General features: G+C 37.4%; 2 protein-coding genes across 5 annotated transcripts in view; one reads left to right on the top strand and one right to left on the bottom strand.

The window, feature by feature from the left end:
• The window catches only part of LOC117988577 (uncharacterized), a 109,098-nt gene that overhangs the window by 39,396 nt on the left and 47,802 nt on the right, over positions 1-21,900 (top strand). The window lies entirely within an intron of this gene.
• The window catches only part of LOC117988107 (probable E3 ubiquitin-protein ligase RNF144A), a 197,743-nt gene continuing 190,962 nt past the window's right edge, over positions 15,120-21,900 (bottom strand). The window contains exon 13 of the transcript XR_011237517.1: positions 15,120-15,133. The gene's annotated coding sequence lies outside the window, so the exon portion shown is untranslated. The remainder of the gene's footprint in view (positions 15,134-21,900) is intronic.

Raw genomic sequence — 21,900 nt, 5'->3', positions numbered from 1 at the left:
AGATATCTGTGCGTCGTGTTCCCTATTTCTGTGAGTCATGAGTCATGGCACCTTCCACAAGGATCCTTTTGTGAACGATGTCACGCCATTTCTCTCGGTTCTTTGAGACATGCAGCCAGTGGCGGATTTGCCCTAAGGCCTAGTAGGCCCGGGCCTAGGGCGGGCAGATATTAGGGGCGGCCAATCGTGACCAAAAATTCACTGATGTTGTGATATTTGGCAATAGAGTAAATTCATTATGTAGTCTATAAAATTATGATGAGTGCTGAGAAAAGGGCGGCTGGTACCTACTTACTACATGACCTGGGGCCTAGGGCGGCCAAGACTGCAGATCCGCCACTACATGCAGGGCTTCGTAGATTTACTATCAAGAGTGGTGCGGATTTGATCAGACCAACGCATCGGGCTACGTCCCCTAGGTCTCTTTCCATCTTCCTTCAGTAGGTATCTAATCACAATTTTTTAAAGTTACAAGTTAGCCCTTGACTGCTACCTCATTTGGTAGTAAGTGATGATGCAGTCTAAGATGGTAGCGGGCTACTCTTCCTTTTGTGTGCGACTCCGAGTTCCAACTCCTACTTGACGATTTTTTAGGGTTCCGTACCTCAAAAGGAAAAACGGAATTCTTATAGGATCACTTTGTTGTCTGTCTGTCTGTCGGTCTGTCAAGAAACCTACAGGGTACTTCCCGTTGACCTAGAATCATGAAATTTGGCAGGTAGGTAGTTCTTATAGCAGACATTCGGGGAAAAATCTGAAAACCGTGAATTTATGGTGGTGTGGTGAACAAAAAAAAATTAAATTGTGATCATGAACAAATATTGCTTTATTCAATTTTCAAAGTAAGATTACTATACCAAGTGGGGTATCATATGATAGAGCTTTACTTGTACATTCTAAAACAGATTTTTATTTATTTTAAGGCATGATAAATTTTGATTTATCGTGCAAAATGACGATAAAATACGATTGTAGTACGGAACGCTCAGTGCGCGAGTTTGACTCGCACTTGGCCGGTTTTTTTTTTTAAATAAAAGTCCATAGCAACTTAGGTTGACCTTGTAAACATAATACGAACAGCATTTTTGTTATAGCCGAGGTAGGTATTGGAGTAGGTATGGTAGGTATATCCATCGTGGGCGATGCTCACTCGCCTTGAAGAGCACTCGAATGTTGGCTCATTAGTATGCAATGCAATCCCATTCTGAATAACTTGCCCGCGATTGTAGGAATCTCGAGCAATTTAAACATTTTTGAATGTTACCTACCTTAGGTTACCTAGGTATAGTACGCGACAGAAAGTAATGTACATCGACCTTGAAAATGAGTTAACAGATTTAGAGCATAGTAGAGCATTGCCTCTGTCGTTGAGACCGACAAAACTTCATATTATAGGTGTGACAGAGAACGCTCTACAAAGCCGAAATGTCATTCTAAAATCTAAAGGCCGATGTACATTACTTTCTGCTGCGTACTGTACCTTAGGACCTACTGATTCACCCTATTGGAAGTTGTACCTACTGGTAATACGTAACTCTGCCAAATTTTATGAAAATGTCAAATTACGTTTCCCATCATAGCTAGGAATCAGCTAAGCTTATTACCATCCTTATTATTTGACAGATATAGGTATAGCTAGATATAGCTTTTACCCACGTCTTTGTCCGCGTGGTAGTTACCTACATTTTCAAACCCCTATTTTTACCCCCTTTACGAGTTAAATTTCCAAAAAGCATTTCTTAGCGGATGTCTACGTCATAATAGCTGTCTATCTCCATGCTAAATTTCAGCCTGATCCGTCCAATAGTTTGTTAGCTGTGCGTTGATAGATCAGTCAGACAGTCAGTCAGGTCAGTTACCTTTTCCTTTTATATTAGTACCCACTAGATGATGCCCGCGACCTCGCTCGTCCGCTTGAATTTAGGTTTTTATAAATCCTGTGGGAACTCTTTAATTTCCCGGGATTAAAAGTAGCCTATGTCCTTCCCCGGGATGCAAGCTATCTCTGCACCAAATTTCGTCAAGATCGGTTGTACGGTTGGGCCGTGAAAGGCTAGCAGACAGACACACTTTCGCATTTATAATATTAAGTATGGATTTAGATTATAACGTTACAATGCGTTAATCTGTCATTTAGTTATTGGATTTAGGAAGTAATAATAAAAATTGGATAATTGGGTATTACATATTACGTGATTTACCTAGTGTATGTCAAATCACGACATTTTACCGCCCCTTTCCCCTTCATAATATAATCAGCACAGATTTACGCACAGTTAACGTTAACTTGACCAGCTAAATTCATAAACTTTATGTAGGTACCTAACATTAACTTGAAGTACTGAAGTTACACTAAAGCACAGAATACCTAAAATATAATAGTACTAACGTACTAAAATTTCTAGACACGCGTTGAATAAATGCGACGAACAAAACGTTCGCTGTAAGATGTGATTTGCTTACAACCATTAATTAACTTAAAATATTCCCTGTCACGTAACTCTACTTCAAGTAAAACCTGCTTGAAGTAAGTTAACAATAAACATAAGCAAAACAAAGCTCAAGTCGCGTGGCCGCAACACGGATCTGTTATACCTACTAGGTAAGGGACTTGCGTAACTTGGTTTATTTGTTATGCTAATAAGTTGCGTTTATCCGTACAGTACTTTCTCTAAAAGCCTAATTTTCTCTTTTTATTGTAACACACACTAGAGGTTTTGGAAATGTGGTGCTACCGAAGAATGGTGCGAATAAGTTGGGTCCAAAAAATAAAAACGACGAAGTCCTACGACGCATCGGTAAAAGTAGAGACAATAGGCACCGATTCTAAGCACAACCTAATTTTAGAGTATTCGCACCCTCTTCTTACTATTGGAATATGAAAAGGACAGAAGCAGTTTGACATTTCTAAATTTAATTTTTAGATGGTAAACCCGTGATTTTAGCGCGCAGTCGCAAACCTACTGTTTAAATTTGTATTGTGCACTAAAATTTAGAGTCTTTAAATGTGAAAGTCATGTTCCGTTCCTTGTTTAGCATTAGTAAAAAGAAAAGGATGCAGATACTCTAAATTTAGTTTAAAGAGAGACTAGAGAATATCTGTCCCGGCTGTACTCACGTGTTTAGTCGACGTTAGCCCGACTAGTTTCGAACCTAAGTTTGGTCTTCGAATTTAAGCAGTCGCTACGCTTTTATCATTTAACTAGCTTCTGCTCGCGGCTTCGCCCGCGTGGCCTACAGGAAACAAATGGCATTTTTTTTTCAGAAACAAACATTATAACATCAGGACGCGCAGCCTGCCTGCACCAGCACCGAATAACACATATAACCTTCCAACCCCCATTTCATCCCTTTAGGGGGGGATTTTCTTATAGTCGTTTCATAGCTGACACCTAACCTCAAAAAAAACCTACTTTCCAAATTTCAAGTTAATAATATAATACCTAATTAAAACTGTCCCATACAAACGTTCATCCCCTATTTTACCACCCTTATGGGCGAATTTTCCAAAAATTCTGAAACACATATTTCTTCAGTTGTGACCGAAACCCCAAATACCAATTTTCATGCAAATAACTTGAAAAATGACGGACTTTCATACAAACTTCCATCCCCCATTTAACCCCCTTAGGGGTGGAATTTCAAAAAATCCTTTCTTAGTGGATACCTACTCTTTACAAAGAAAAGATGCTCCAAATTTCATGTCTTTAGGACCAGCGGTTTAGGCTGTGCGTTGATATATTATATGCCAGTCAGTCAGTCAGTCAGGACTTTGAATTTTATATATATAGATAAAATCTCTCTGAGTACAACATAAGTTCCAGCAAAATTACTTACATTGAACACGGCGCAAAACCGCCAGTAACCGCTACCTTGTATAGAAGTATTACAACTAGTAGGTAACTTCAACACAATCGCTAATTCGTTCACAGTTACCCGTAATGGTATAGCTTGTAAAAACGGAGCAAGCCTTCCTTGAACGGCACTCGTATTCAATTAACGTCCTAAGAAAGTCTAAATTATGATCTTCCTACTTCAGTAACTAGAGTTACCTGCGTTCTTGTTACTATAGTCGGTAAGTTGTATAATACTTATAAATACTTATAAATATATTTGTAAATAGCTTAGACTCAAATTGGCAGCAAGCAACCAAGCTCCGATTAAATGTTGTAACAGGCGTTACTTTGCGGAAATCTATAATATAAAAATGAACCACTGAAATGTGTTGGTCATCGCAAATCTCGAGAACAGCTGAACCGATTTCGCTAATTATTTTTTTATAATATTCCTTGAAGTACGAGGATGGTTCTTACGGAGAGAAAAATTTAGAATAGACTGTTAGGCGGAACGAAGTTCGCCAGGGCAGCTAGTTCATGATAAATATACAATGAACCAAAAGCTTAATTTGCTGTAATCCGCTGAAACAGGTTGAATCTGTATAGTGCAACATGCAACATGCGACATGCACCGCCCGCCCTTCCACTGCTAAACATGCAGGAAAAAGCAGCCACCAGGCAAGCGATACGCACCACCATCACGCAGCAACACACAAATCCCAAAACACACCGTTTTGACTTTGCCGTAGTCGAGTAAAAATGAAAAGCCTTTTGGCTTTGCCGTAGTTGAGAAAATTTTTTTTTAATTCAGATAGGTACAAGTTAGCCCTTGACTGCAATCTCACCTGATGGTAAGTGATGATGCAGTCTATGATAGCGGGCTAACCTGAAAGGGGTATGGCAGTTTTTATTAAACCCATACCCCTTTGGTTTCTACTTGGTGGTAACTAGCCACGGCCGAAGCCTCCCACCAAACCAGACCAGAAATTTAGAAATTATAAAATTCCAAAACCCCTGCAGGAATCGTTATCCCGTTACCTCCCACTTATAAGACCACAGCGCTCACCACTGCGCCAGGGAGGTCGTCAGAAGCAGTCCGAAAGTTTAAATATAAGTCTGATACCACAACGAACAACAGGCAAAGCATTAGCATCGATTGTATATAAATTAGTATGCTGACCTGCGCCCGCGCAGCCTCGACACACATGCACAGCCTTGGGATCCATGTATGGTGGCTAACGTACTCGTTCATTCATGAATCTGCTGTATTATTTCTTTTTACCTACCTACTTGTTAAATTCCGTGACGGTTCGTTTGAAAACCAGAGAACGTGGTGTTCTAATAGTTCTAATAGTCCATCACGTGAAAAAACTGGTCACGGCGAGTCGGACTCGCACACGAAGCGTTCCGAGAACACTGCAAGGCGTCATCTACTTTATGTGATTTAGTAAATTATTTTTTTCGTTATTATTAATTAAGTACTAGCTGATGCCTGAGACTTCACTCGCGTGGAATTAGGTTTTTTAAAAATTCCGTGGGAACTCTTTGATTTTCCGGGATAAAAAATATAATAGAGAAACTCCAAGAACTCTTTCCATCGCACGCTGAGTAACTCTGAGCTTTCTTCTTTCTTGCCTATTTACTAATTATTATTATTTGGGATTCATGAAAGTAAATATTGTGCTCATAGGGACTTGTATAGAAACCTCGATAAAGTCAATTTACCTCAAGTTCATAATGACAAGCGATGTGTTCATTCACCCATGGTCAAGACTATTCGTGTCATTAAATAATTGGCTATTGACTCGTGAATGAAGCTAGTGCGAACCAAGAAACAACTTATTTTACTAACATTCCATGTAAATAAGAAAATCCGACTAATATTGTAAATGGGAAAATGTGCTTGTTGGTTGGTTTGTCCTTCAATTCCGCTGAAACGGAGCAACTGCTCGATGTGATTTTTTGGATACCTATACGTGTGTACTCGTAGTTAAAGACCTGGAGAGTGACGTAGGCTACTTTATATTCTAGAAAATAAAAACTGGCCAAGTGCGAGGCGGACTCGCACAGGAAGGGTTCCGTATCATCGTACAAGAAATAACTCTTTAATTTTTTTTAATTTTTATGACGGCAATATTGAAGTTTTTAGTATTTTTGTTGTTGTAGCGGCAACATTCTGTGAAACTTTTAGGTCTCTACCTATTACGGTACACGAGATACAGCCCTCTGACAGACAGACGGACGGACAGCGGAGTCTTAGAAATAGGGTCCCGTTGACAACCGGCTACGGAACCCTGAGAACGTACTACGGAATTTTTAAGAACCTTAAATCCACCTGGATGATGAAGTCTCGAGGTTTGTCTAGTTGTTTATTATTAGTTAAGTATTATTTTTAAGAGTTATTTTTTGAGTTCAGTCAAATATATAAAATTTCTTCAATAAAGAATAATTATTATTGAGTAAACTGAAAAAAATTATAAACCTTCGTCAATCTATACTAAGTAATATTATAAAGAGGTAGTTTGTAAGTTTGTTCGTAGGAAGTAATCTCTGAAACTACTTACCTCGTTTTTGAAAATTCTTTCACCAATAGAAAGCTACATTATTCCTGAGTGACATAGGGTATTATACTTTATTTAAAAAGAAATTAGAGATCCTACGAAAATTGTAATAACCTACCCGTGCGAAGCCGGGACAGGTCGCTAGTGAAGAATCAGCTCTGGAATTAAGTAACTGGATCCAGCGACTGGATTAAAAGTGAATCTGCCGTTATGTTGATGACACCATCAGTACCTTCGAGTACCTCTGGAAGAATGACCCAGTGAGGTCAAGTCGTGAGGACGCGCGTAGTGGTAGAAAGTTGCTCCAAGCACTGTCACAAGTAACAAGGCAGTTGTAAGATGGTTGTGAGTCACAACCATCTTACAACTGCCTTGTTATATTGAATTTATTACATTTCCATATCAAAAATTGGAATCGCCTCGTACTCTTATGTAGTTCGTCACTGAACTTGCCATCGAAACTTATTAGGAACTAGATCAGCGTTTCCCATTTGCCGGGTCGCGACCCAGTACCGGGCCATCAAAATAAAATCCCGGGTCGCAACATTCCCGCATTGTTTTGAAAATATTACCAAATATTGATAATATTGTCTCTTTCTATAAAAATGAACCGCTGAATGTGTTACTGATCGCAAATCTCACACAGCTGAACAGCTGAACCGATTTCGCTAACTTTTTTTTCATAATATTCCTGGGAACTCTGATTTTCCTGGACCTAAAGTAACCTACATTCAAAATTGGTTAAACAGATGTGCCGTGAAAAACTATCAGATACACACACTCTCGCATTTATAATATTAAGTAGATACTAGCTCATGCCCGCGACTTCTAACTCGTGGATTTAGATGGAAAAAGTAGCATATGTCACTCTCCAGGTCTTAAACTATACCCATGCAAAAAATCACGTCAATCCGTTGGACCATTGCGACGTGATTGAAGGACAAACCAACAGACCTACAAACCAATAAACCAACAAACCAAGAAACAAACACATTTTCGCATTTTTAATTTTTTTTTTTTTTTATTGATCACGTAAATTTCACTAATACATTTTAAAATAAATAGTTCGCCATCCTCTGGAAACTGTTAAAGTTTATGTGAGGATGGCGAGTTCGCGTTATACAAATTTAATAAAATCTAGGTAAAAAACTGTTATAAAAATTAAAAGCTGTTAATTAGTGCATATTTGTACATATAAAATATCGTTACATGAAACACTTCCTAGACCTAGACTAGGAGAGGCAAATCCAAAGGCTATCCAAAGAGGCACCTAGATCCAGGAAATGCCTCTTACAATTTCTTATAAAAATAGCTCTTTTACTGTAGGTATTTTGCAGAGTTAAAGGTAAGTTATTCATTATATTTGCTAAGATATATGAACATGTTCTAGTTCCATACTTATTATTATTCTTAGGTAATTTAAACTTCTTGTAGTTTGGTAAGATGCGCAGCTTTCTGTTTCTCTCTTTACATGTTAGGTGCATAAGAGTACTGATGGATGTGAAGGACCCAGATCTGTATCGATTCGGAAAAATACTGCCGCATTACATTACCTACATCGGATTTATTTATTTATTTTATTTCTTGTTGATGATACTAGTATCAACTATTGAAACAATGCGGTGGGGATAAAGTCGTGAGGAGGAAGTAGAAAGTTGTTCTAAATACAGCCATCTCACAACATAAAATTGCCCTATTATTGCCTTGTTATATTTTTGTATCAAATCCGAATCGTTCTGTTATTTTCAAAGACACTGTGTTCGTCGTTGAAAACGCCGTTGAAACATAATTATTATTGATACCTTCAACATAATAATGCTAGGAATACATTGTTAGGTACGAGTAGGTATGCTGTGACAAAATATGTTGTAATTCCATTCTATTGTCCAACCAGTTGTCGTGGTTTCAGCAGAAATAGAAAATACCCCGTAAGTTAGATCAAGTGATTGCAGTTTAAACTATTCAGACAATGACCCAAATTAATTTAAATCAAACATAGGGTGGCAAGCCTTACGTACAACATACAAGGTGTAACCAGAACGCTAGCAAAAACGAAAACAGGTGATAGTACTGATGATTACCGATATGATACCACAAAAAAGAACGCGAAAAAATATATGTAAAAAATCCAACATTTTGTAAAATTTCACGATATATATTGCAAATAAAACATCTGACTGATGCTCGAGGTCAACGAACGGTACCTAAGTAGGCCATTCGGAGTCAATGTCGCGTCGGCGGGGTATTGACCCGAGTTTTGCACGCTATACATTGCGAGTTTGAAAAATACTAAATCACTAAAACTACAAAATGAGGCAAATGGTTATTGGTATTAGATTATGTTTAGGTAGTATAACAATAACGATAGATTTTTACTGGCGTTCTGGTTACACCCTGTATTATTGTGTAGACTGGATTGTCCAAAATAATCTATTAAGAACCTATTTTGTCAAAAATCCAAATACTGCGAAAGGCTTACAAACAAAAACTTTGAACGCGGTTTAAACAAATGTTAAACCCGTTTAGCCCATACGAAGCACGTGTTAAACGTTAGTTTAAGCTTTGTTCAATATAGTTGTTTTTGTTTTATTCATGTCCTGAAAAAGAATATCAAAAACATAGTCATGATAGTCAATTGGACTCGAAATAAGTACATTGTAGTTAGTGAATGCAAAATGCAAATGATACTATTAAATATATACGCGAACGAAAATAAGAATTATTTTAAAGTGAATGATAAACATGTCATGTTCTTGGTAAAATAATTATTTTATTATAAAACACTTAGTTTTGAGATAATAAATGCATATAAAGTGTGGAAAAACAGATCGGCATGTATGGTCTAGATGCTAGGCATTGATATAATTCCACTCTCCACCATGCATGAGGCATTAGCTTGCTATCCCGGCGCCGCGCCGGCGACGTCACCGGTGGGAGTCAACGCCGGGCCGCCACCGGTACCGGTAAGTGAAAAAACGAGCCATACATTTTCACACATTTATGCTTCCCCGGCACCGGCACAGCGCCGGCGCCGGCTTCGGTGCCGGTGCCGGGCCGGTGAGTGGAAAAACGCCCATTATCTTATTTATTAATGACATTAAACCGTCGATATAAATGACAAGATATGCCCCAGCGAACAAAATTTTTCACGGTTTTGGAACCAAATAAATCAGCGCCACCTCTTAGATACTAATGAACTACCCGTTTAAAATCGAGACGTCACTGAGGTTGCATGGGTGCTAAATAAACATTTTAGGACCAATGAGTCGGTGCCATTTTGCTTGTTCAATGTCCCTGTCCTTACGAAGTAATATATAAGCCAATGCATTAAACGCAAAATTTTATGCGCAAGTTTTTTACATTCAGAAATAACAAATTTCTAATAAGCTGCAAACGAAGTAGTGAGCTACAGCTACGTTCCATATATTATGCAAAACTGGATAATTGGTTGCATACATTAACTCCGACATTTTGCTTTACTATTACAAAAATGTACCTAATCAAGCATGCAAAGGAAATGAATTTTTTAAATAGATACTTATTAATTAGCCCTATAAGGTAAATTTAAAAATAAAAAAATGAGCGCTACGAGCGTAAAATTTGTTTACCTACCTCGCTGACCTTTATTAATAGTTAATACACGCTGGACGCTCCCTGCGACTCGTTTGTTTAATGTTGTCTGAGGAACAAAACAAAAACATGTCCCTAATTGAGAAGAAAACAGTTCGGCAATCGCAGGTCTAGCATACTTTTACTAGTAGAGGTCAGTGAAAATAGCGCTTCTACTTATAGGTACCTAAGTAAGAAACTTCTAATGTACGAAAGTAACACATCAGATTCAGATATTGTTCCCGGCAGTTAAATAATCGCGTCCAACCTACGATGCGAGTGCGAGTTCGCGCAGGTATTGTTCCACGCGCTCGTGTACTGTGTATAGCACTCACACTAATGGCTGGTGTGTTCCGCTGCGCGCCTCACTAACGCCTAAAAAATGCTATTGCGACGCGTCTTGCGGTTAACTTCAAAAACGACTATTTAATTGGCGCGGACTATATCTAATCGAACCTATACTCACGTGGAAAACCAAATAAAGTCTACGTAAAATGTTTATATCACGCAATGATATAATTGTTATTTAGAAGTTTACTGAAGTGGTTCAGGAGTATAATGTATTCAGAACTAACACGAACCGAGCCGTGCCAGGCCACAGTCCGGTTCTATAAGAGCAATCAGCTCTCGTAACGCGATATGGGTATCGTTGCGTAGTTTTGAAATCGAAAGTACTATACATGTTGGCAGCGTACAGTGACGCAGAAAACACCTTTCTTTACTTTTAGACTTACCTTTACACAGGTTTAAAAATCTATTAAAAGCATAGATTGCTCCGAAATAAATTATTAGAAGCTCCTGAAAAAAGTACACATTCCAAGATTATGTAGGTTGCGGGCCTATCGGTGTTTTACAGGGTATGTTTCGGAGACAGCGTTCAGGAGCTGTTCGATCTTATCCCCCCCTCACATTTAAACCACCGTACCGCAAGACGTCGGATAAGTTTCCACCCCTAGTCGTCAACATTCCATCTACGCATACGAAACGCTTTGCGTCATCATTTCTTATCCGCATGGCTAGGGTCTAGAATAATCTTCCGAGATCAGTGTTTCCTGCCAATTATAATCGTTGTATCTTGAAAACAAGAGTGAATAGGGACTTTGTAAGCAAACGTGTCCCATCTTGGGCCACATCATCACTGCCCATCAGGTGTGATCGTGGTCAAGCGTGCGCCTATAGTGAATAAAAAAAATTATAAAAGAGCGTGGCGTATTTAGCTCGCTCCAGCAATGCGCGGGTTTGCAATTGCATTTATACGTGGCAAAATATTAGTGGAATCGCCGAGTTTCATGCTGTTTCTTCTCGGTGGGGAAGGCATTCCGAACCAGCAGTGATATTTGACCTGCCTGTCTGAAAGTTTCCTAATGTTCTTGCGTGAATTCCGCTAATTTATACTTGGTCGGGGCGTATTGTTTTTTGGCCAATCCCTACTCATTCTGAGAGGATCAGGAATCAGGATCTGTGCTCGGTGCTCATTAGGAAGCCGGCGATGGATTGCTGATGATTATGAAGGTATTTACGTAAAACATGAAAATAATTCATTATGCATTAAACAATTAATAATCTTGTATGAGTCGACTGTACATATATCCTTAAAAGGACTTATCTCATAAGATCCAACTCAAGGTATGTAAAATGCCTGAATAACTACGTAGCTCGAATAATAGTGAACGGATACCGTTTTACGTTCTACGAAGGGACTTTGACTTATTAGGGCTCGAATCTTATCGGTGTTCATGGCCGAATCAAGGCTTATTAGCTTTGAAAATGCCATTTATTATTCGTTTTCCGATATCGATATAATTTTGTAAATTCGCGTAATAAGATAAGCTGTGATAGCCTAGTGGTTAGGACGTTCGCCTTCTTATCGGAGGTCGGGGGTTCGATCCCGGGCACGCACCTCTAACTTTTCGGCGTTATGTGCGTTTTAATTAATTAAATAAATATCACTTGCTTTAACGGTGAAGGAAAACATCGTGAGGAAACCTGCATGCCTGAGAGTTCTCCATAATGTTCTCAAAGGTGTGTGAAGTCTACCAATCCGCACATGGCCAGCGTGGTAGACTATGGCCAAAACCCTTCTCTCTCTGAGAGGAGACCCGTGCTCTGTAGTGAGCCAGCGATGGGTTGATCATGATGATGATGATGACCTCAAAAGGAAAAACGGAACCCTTATAGGATCACTTTGTGGTCGGTCTGTCTGTCTGTCAAGAAACCTATAGGGTACTTCCCGTTGACCTAGAATCATTAAATTTGGCAGGAAAATAGGTCTTATAGCAGACATGAGGGGAAAAAATCTGAAAATCGTGAATTTGTGGTTACATCACAAGACAGAAATTAAAATGTGTTCATGAACAAAGAATTATTGTTTTCAATTTTCAAAGTGATATAATTATATAAAGTGGGGTATCATATGAAAGGGCTTTACTTGTACATTCTAAAACAGATATTTATTTATTTTTAGGCATAATGGTTTTTGATTTATCGTGCAAAATGTGGATAAAATATGATTGTAGTACGGAAAACCTAATGCGCGAGTCTGACTCGCACTTGGCCGGTTTTTTTCTTTTGAAGCTTTTCTTATAGAGTGTACGTAATATAAAACAAACAAAGCAGGCGGGCAGTGAAAGTGATCGCAACAACTGCATGTCTGCGCCCGCGCCGCGCCGGTGCAGATAACCGGTACCTATGTTACCTTACTGGTCGGTAACGATACCTTATCAGTACTCGTACTTACAGTCTACACTACTACTTACCGGCAATAGAAAAAAGATCAGCCAAGTGCTAGTCGGAAGTGTTCCGTACCATCGTACAAGAAATTACACTTTTAATTTTTTTTATTTTCGTGGCGGTTATTTAAAAAAAATTGTTTATAGCGGCAATAAATATACATATTTTGTGAAAATTTCAACTCTCTACCTAAGTATTACGGTTCACGAGATACATACAAGAATGAGTTTAAAACGATTGAGCGAAACTGAATTGAGTCAGCAAAACTGTGTCCAAAGTTCGTGATTTTGATCGAAATGGTGCAATACGTTATTTGACAACTAGTCAAATCAGTGACTTTTTATCAAACGTCAAAACGCGCGCTTAGTATGCGAGAATGAGAATCTATGAAATACTGGAATGTGACTTCACATCATAATGACGTACTTTTTTAGTTTAAAATGGTACACTTGGTCAAAGTTTGAACAGCTCTCAGTTCCTCAGTTTATTGTTTATCAACGCGTTAGTTTTCCTTTTAAGTTACAATTACAATCAATGAGAATTTGGTTCATGGTACTTACACTGTTGTCCTATGACCCATAAACTTACATGTCGTCACTAGAATACATTAAGTAAGTACAAAGCGACACCAATGTAAAGTATCGCTTGTCACTCTAGTTGTCAAGTAAGTTGCGTTACTTAGAGCGATGCGTGTAATTTGTCTGTTTGTTTGGAGCTTGCGTAAATGTTGCGTTCAGTTACGATGTTCTCAAATTCAATTAAGAAACGAGATTGCAGTGTTGCAAGAGCTACTTAAAATACGCGGCAGATTTTTTTTAAATAGAGAAAGCGAGCAAACGAGCAGGCGGGTCTGTGTGCAGATTTTTTGTACCTGACCAATTTGAAAGCTTCAAGAAACTTATAAACGTTGAAAAAGCACGAACGTGGAGACCTTGAGCCAAATACCAAATGGCGAATATAATTCTGCAAATCAAAACAAAAACCCTCACCAACAAAGGTGTTTCTAAAGAGTGAAGAAACTTATCTATTGACTTTTGGGAGCCACCAGATTTTGGTTCTTATTTTGTTTTACTAAATTGGCTCAGTTCCAAGAAGTAGCTCAAGTAGCCGAGCCAATTAGGGTCCTAAATTTATCCAATTAGATCCAGAACCCAGAGTCACTGTCAACACAATATATCTCCTGTACGTCCTTATTAGCCTTATAAAATGGCATCGAGGAATTCCGAGTTCGGTGGCCGTAAAGTGAAACTTAAGTCAGATCTTCTTTCTCCATAAAAATGAATCGCTAAATGTGTTGCTGATCGCAAATCTCGACAACAGCTGAACCGATTTCGCTAATTCTTTTTTATAATATTCCTTAAAGTACGAGGATGGTTCTTATAAATAAATAAATAATAAATAAAAAAATCGTTGCCAGGATGGTTCTTACGGAGAGAAAAATTTAAAAAGTTTGAATCGACTGTTTAGGCGGTACGAAGTTCGCCGGGGCAGCTAGTCGATAATAATAATTGATGTACAGTAGCCGGTAGAAAATATTGTACCGGGATTTAGCGTTCCGGTACGATGCCGTGTAGAAACCAAAGAGATGTGGGTTAAATAAAAACTGCCATACCCCTTCCAGGTTAGCTCGCTTCCGTCTTAGACTGCATCTTCATTTTCCACCAGATGAGATTGCAGTCAAGAGTTAACTTGTATCTGAATAAAAGAAATGCTGACAAATCGTCTAATGCCAATAAGTCGTAAAAAGAATTTAACTACAATGGAAACTCGATTAACCGGACTAATTGTTGTCGTTAGGGATTCGGATAATTGAAAATCCGGATAATCGAATGTATGAAGAAAAGCGGGTTTTGTGCATATTATGTAAATAAATAAATTTTATGATGAAAGGGCTTTGCCTGTACATTCTAAAACAGATTTTTATTTATTTTTATGTGTAATTGTTTTTGATTTATCGTAAAAAATGGCGGAAAAAATACCCGAGTATGGAACCCTCGGTGCGCGAGTCTGACTCGCACTTGGCCGAACAATTTTCGGTATTCCGGATAATTTCGAATCCGTATAACTGAGGGCCGGATAATCACTGTATTTATGAATAGCTGAAGTTCTTCAGATTCAACTCACAGAATATGTGTAACAATTTATGCCGATACTTTGCTTGCATGGACAGTTGGCATGTCTAGAGATACTCATAAAAGTTGGTACATTTCAAGAAATTCCACATAAATATTCCCTAGAAACCTTAAAAACGTGTTACACGATGTAACATCACTTAAATAAATATGGTGCTTAAAAATGCTTTTACATCTTTTATAAGCTTCTTAATTTGCTTGAGATATTTTAATGAGTTGGACCGCGCGGCGCTAAGATGTCCCTTTAATTTCCCCCTGCCATTCACTTGGTGTAACTAATTTAGGGTTCGTTAGTAACTCAACATATTAAGTGTTTCCTTGAATAAGCAGAAACTGAAATGATTGAGTGTTTCTTTGTATATGCCTATTTTTACTACACAACTACTCAATACCTTGACAACTAACTAGTAACTATTTTTAAATAATTTTATTCTATTGACAGAGACTTAGTCAGACCATGGACAGCAATTATTTAATACTACTATACTTTGTCCTTATTTTTATTTTGTACTAATCTTGCTTTATAATAAATTCTAGTCAACATTCTCATAATATAATAATATATAAGCATGCAAATGAATAATATTTAATATCTAGTAATGATAATTTTATAATTTTAATCCTATTCTTATTGTATCTTTAATATTTACCATTTTATTGTTCAGACAGTGACCAGGGTCCGATGATGGAGTGTTTTAAATATAAAAAGCTGTGAAGCCTAGTGGTTAGGACGTCCGCCTTCTAATCGCATGTCGGGGGTTCGATCCCGGGCACGCACCTCTAACTTTTCGGAGTTATGTGCGTTTTAAGTAATTAAATATCACTTGCTTTGACGGTGAAGGAACACATCGTAAGTGTGAAGTCTACCAATCCGCACATGGCCAGCGTGGTAGATTATGACCAAAACCCTTCTCTCTGACAGAAGACCCGTGCTCTGTAGTGAGCCAGCGATGGGTTGATCATATATGAATGTATGAATATTGTTTCCTTCTTTCTTTAACTGAAAAATTGTGAATTTTCTTTATAAAAAGTTGGAATTTTAATGAGATGTGTTTTCTGCAAAAATTCAGAGTTTAGGTACATAATATATCTACGGGACCCTCCGACCATACTCCAGGTTCTTGCTTTACAAGCCTTCGTGGAATTATGGGAGGAACTTCATTGTTTTGACACATGTCCATTGCCTAATTACCCTTATTACTTTACTTTGTTTATAACATGGACATTAATTATTATACCTGGGTAGGTACTTGTAGTAGCGTCTGACTTTACCTTAAAATTTATTTTAAGTTTAATGACCATCATCATGATCAATCCAGCGCACGGGCGCACGTGCTGGCTCTCTCTCTATACAGGAAGATTTTTTTGGTTTTGCACATTTTTTTTTATGTTGTATAGAAACGAAATTTAATTAACACGTATTTTTTATTTTTTTATTTTACTTAAGAATACCAAAGTTATCGTTTACCAAAGATATCCACTTGATTAGGGTCACCCTACAAACGTTATCTTCAGCTGTTGATTAAAATACACGCACTCACACCCGATGACGCGCGCGGCGGCTATTGACCTCTGCGCGCTTTAATATCGTCTAAGATGCGAACTTGGTACTTTTTTTAAAGGGAAAACGTCAGAGTCAGCTAGCGTGCTTTGTTTACGAATAGTATGACCATGATTTGCTTATTTTAAGGTACAAAAATTATTTCAAAAAAGGTACAAAATTATGAATCGAAATGTGTTCTATTTACGATACGGAATCACCAAAAAAAAATTGTGCAAAACCAAAAAAATCTTCCTGTATATAGAGAACTAGCATATGCTCGCGACTTCGTCCGCGTGGACTACAAAAATTTCAAACCCCTATTTCAATAGGTGTTCAATTTTCACAAATCCTTTCTTAGCGGATGTCTACGTCATGATAGCTATCTGCATGCTTTTCAGCCCGATCCGTCCAGTAGTTTGAACTGTGCGTTGATAAATCAGTCAGTCAGTCATCTTTTCCTTGTTGTTAAAACCTTGTTTTACTCGAACGGAAACCAAAGTTATAATTTTCTATCGACACACATCTAAATACCAAAGTACATGCCCGTGAGAATGTGTTCCATCTAGACACAGTTAACTAGTAATAAACTATAAATAAACGAGCAACCAGTTTCGGATGTATGTTTCAAATCAGACATAGGTACAACATTTTGATTAACCTCTACACCTCGTAATTCTGAGCGCATCCTGTCTGTCTGTCTTGGTACATTTATATGATAACCTAGAATTCTATACATTATATTATTACGAGACGTTTAGTTTTAAGTTGGTAAGGTTTATTTAAGTTTGTAAGTATGTTTTAATTTAATATTTTTAAGTACTTTTAATTTATTAGATTTAAGTTTATTTAATAGAATCCCTAATTTAAATTTTAATATTTTTAACGAATAAATTATTATATTATGATTACATATATCATGTTCTTAACTAGATAATGCCAGCTAATGCATCCGCATGGATTTGGGTTTTTAAAAATCTCGTGGGAACTCTTATTTATATAGTCTATGTCCTTCCCCAGGATGTAAGCTTAACTCTGTATTAAATTTCATCAAAATCGGTTTAACAGTTGAGCCGTGAAAAGCTAACAAGGTGAACAGAGTACATCGAATGAGTTGCAGGGAGCCACTGGATTCAGGCAGCGCAGTGGAAGTTCCTACAAGAGACCTATGTCCAGCAGTGGACATATAGGTTCAGCCGTTCCGAAGATTAGCCCGTTCAAATAGATAGAGACAGACAAAATTTTTAAAAACGTGTGATTCAGTTATGGTACAGTTCAAATAACCATATGAGCTTAATATGAGGTAGTTATTTCGATAGTACAGACAGACACTTCAATTTTATTTATTAGTATAGAAGTATAGATGTATACCGTAGTGTACGTAAATAAACTACTAAAAAACGTTATTGATTTATTCAAGAGTTCTAAAACTGCATAAATGATTCGTTCATCAAGAACGCACTCAGCGCGTGAGAAAAATTATTTTTTCTATCTGGTTTTGGAGGAAAACATGGTTGTTTTTACTCTACCCGCTATAAAAAAGCTAGCGAAACTACGGACAGAAAAAGCTAATAAAAAGCAATTTCATTGATAAGCCTGCGCAACTACAATGGAAAGGAAAGTTGTTTTGAAGTTCAATTTTAAACAGATAAGTATTATATCACTGTATAGCCTACGGGATTAAAAACATTGTGAAAGTTATATTGGACTAGCCAAAGATTTAGGTGTAAACTATAAGCTGATTGAAACTAGATTTGGATTTGGATATTAAATGTCAAAGTAATAGGTACTAGGTAGATATTTGAGGACAATGCAAGTAATTACAGTACGCGGCAGAAAGTAATGTACATCGGACTTTTGAAGGAGATATCAGATTTGTAAGCATTGTCTCTGTCGTTGAGACCAACATAACGTCATATGGGAATGAGTGATAGAGACAACGCTCTACAAAGCCGAAATGTCATTCTAATGGCCGATGTACATTACTTTCTGCCGCGTACTGTACCTACAGTACCAAGCGCGGACCCAGCGTTGTGGGCACGATGGGCATGCCCACAACCCTAACAGACTTGTGACGTCACACTTTCACGGTCTACCTATTCAGGTCGATAGGCGATGATATTGGTTATATCCTATGCCTTAATAAAATAAAAAACCGGCCAAGTGCGAGTCAGGCTCGCGCAATGAGGGTTCCGTACTACAGTCGTATTTTTTCGACATTTTGCACGATAATTCAAAAACTATGATGCATAAAAATAAATAAAAATCTGTTTTAGAATGGTGAAGTGAAACAGATGAAGACCTTTCATATGATACCCCACTTGATATAGTCACTCACTTCGAAAGTTGAAAATACTAATTATTAGTTCATGACCACAATTTAATTTTTTTTGTGTGATCTAATCCTAAATTCACGGTTTTCAGATTTTTCCCCAAATGTCAGCTATAAGATCTACCTACCTGCCAAATTTCATGATTCTAGGTCAACGGGAAGTACCCTGTAGGTTTCTTGACAGACAGACGGATAGACAGACAGACAGACGGACAGACAGACAGACAACAAAGTGATCCTATAAGGGTTCCGTTTTTCCTTTTGAGGTACGGAACCCTAAAAACAACTCTCCCGGTCAGCGTAGCTGCCGCAGGAGATCTTTTTCCACAGAGTAAAATCTTTGTTGCTTGCCTCAACAGCACAAAATATTATCCGGGCTAGTTCTCCTAAATATACACAAAGATGTGATCTTGGATAATAAGTATGTAGGAATGCACTGTATCGACCATGAGCGAATTCATATTCCGACTCGCACTTGGCCGATTTTCGGGTGCCCACAACCTTTTTTGAGGGCTGGATCCGCGCCTGTACAGTACTTGTTACCACCTCATCATTCTTATTTTAGAGTGGAAGTGGTCAAATATTGGAACAGCGGAAGCTAACCGGTCGTCACCGTAATTTTATTATCACACGTTTTAAAGATCACTCGATAAGTGAAACTACTTTATAAGCTAACACCTATCGCAGACTACCGCCAAAAGTCGGGAAGACACGACACTTTGAAATCACTTTAAAGGAGACATCCCACAAAAAAGCGGTTCTACATAAATCCGATTAGGTAAGACAATCTACCACGCTCACGTAAACCCTCGTCCATCAACGCGCAGACTACGCGAATCTGCGCGCTCCGCAACCCACCCCACCGTTGCTCTGTACAAGTATATTCGTAATTGGACTGTATATTTCAAGGCTGTGCTATGGCATTAGTAGGTGTGACGTCAAACTGCTGTATCGCTATCTCTGTCTAATCAGAAATATTTAAATGCTTATAACTTTTTTGTTATTTGATTGATTTAATTACTTTTTTCAGTTTACGTCATTATTTTTATTCTAGTTTATAATAAAGTAATAAAAAATTTGGAGTCAAATACCAAATTGTACATGGAGTACGGACGAAGTCGTGGGCATCCGCTAGTTGGAAATATAGATGATCTCTTACTTCCCGATTTCCGCTACTGATATGCAATCCGAGAAACTACCTTCCGACTAGGATATCTTTACAACCGCAACATCAGCTGCGTATTTCCGATTACTAGAATAACCACAGACTGTCACGTGGTTACTGTTTTAAGGTCAATGACACCACTTATACCTACATAAACTTTTATAACGTTATATCCGTTCGCAATCGCATCTAGTTCTAGCTGTCCCACCCCGGTTTTATAGTCAAACCGGCCGGCTAAGGGCTAATACCAATACAACTTTTTAACAATAGTGTTTTATATTTTGAACAGTCATAAGTCCTTTAAGTGGGAGTAAAATTCAACCTAAAGGACCACTTGTTTTATACACGTAAGGGCCTATTTACTAGGGAATAGGTATTCCATTGACTATGTACAATATATGTAAATGTGTTATCTATACGTCTTATAAGTTATAACAAAACTGTGACTGAACTACATTAAATATTATATTTTAAAACAATTATTTATTTATTTTACACTTTATTGCACACAATTGATTTTTACCTCCTGAAAATCCTTTTGAAAAGTTCCACCTTAGAAAAGCTGGGGCGACTCATCTAGCTTTCTCATAAAAGACAGGAATCTAAGCAAGTAGATCTTCTAAATCAAAACTGTGTTTAAAAAACTTATTTCACATAATCTCTCCAAAACTTCGAAATCTAATTGTTAACGATACCTAATTAGACACATAGACGACAATACCGGAAATTAATATTTTGTAGTTTGTAGGCCTACCTTACATCGTTAAATCAACAACTATTAAAATCTTCGAAACGCATTCTTTGATCCGGTTTCGACTTCCGACCTCCAATCAGTGCAAATAAACCATTCGTACGTACTACACTGTTGAGTTACAAATTACTTCCATACCATAAATTGGAAACTATGCAACAACGCACCTATCACCAGTGCGAAACTCATTTGTAACTCGAATCAGAATACTCAATTGTAATCAGTGGCTTAGAAATGAAACTGAAAATCGTAAATTGGTAACGCAAGTCGTAATTGAAATGCTAAAAAGCGCGCAGGCAAAACACTGGCATTTCTGCGTGTTAGAAAGGGAATAATATCTTGTTATTTGTTATTATCTTGTTGTTAGTAGTTAATGTAGTAAACGAAGTAAGTCCGACAGTTTCTTTCCATGAAAAATGGCCGGTCAAATCGCTATAAAAAAGACTATATGAACATGATTTAAAAGTAGCAATAATGCTAATCTGTAAAATACGGAAATAACTAACTATACGAATGCTCACATTGATTGTAACATGCTAGGTATGTTTCGTTCTATATTGGCCAGTTTTAAATAATATATTTTGTTTAAAGTAGTAGGGGTGCGTAGTTAAACTAAGTAGGCGTTTAAATAATTATTATTCCTAACGAATGAAGTCGTTAATAATTCTTGACTAACTATTGCTACTGACCATCATTAAATAAAAGGTTCATTAAACTATTTTGTACAAATGTTTGATTGGTTTGATTAAAATACATTTTGATGAAAATAATATACCGATACAAATTGATATGGTACTATAGCATAAATACCATCTTCGTTATGTGTAGAACTTCAATAAATTAACTAACTTCAGTGAAGTAATAATTCTTTAAACAGCTAGGTACGAGTAAGTACTGTCTACTTACTATAATTAATAACTTAAGAAATGCAATAGCTGTCTCGACAGCTATTTTATAACCTTGAATCATGTTTTGTGAAAATGTTCAATCTTACTACATAAAACTAAGTTACATTTAAGTTATTAATTGGAAGACCCTCTTTTTAATATAATTATTCATAACTAAGTATACCTTTTTTTTTCTTGTAAAATTTTATTTCAAATTTTTTTGTTTTTTAGCTAGCCTTATCTAATTACTATATAAATCATGAATGGTGCCAAGAATACTGGCTGCATTTCCGCGCTGGACAGCCAGGCTGATCAGTTATTAATTAAACTTTATAAATTAGACCTCAGTAGATAAAG

The sequence above is a fragment of the Maniola hyperantus genome, chromosome 14 (genome assembly GCF_902806685.2).
Source record: "Maniola hyperantus chromosome 14, iAphHyp1.2, whole genome shotgun sequence".
NCBI lineage: Eukaryota > Metazoa > Arthropoda > Insecta > Lepidoptera > Nymphalidae > Maniola > Maniola hyperantus.
This window is presented reverse-complemented; position numbering and strand designations above follow the sequence as displayed.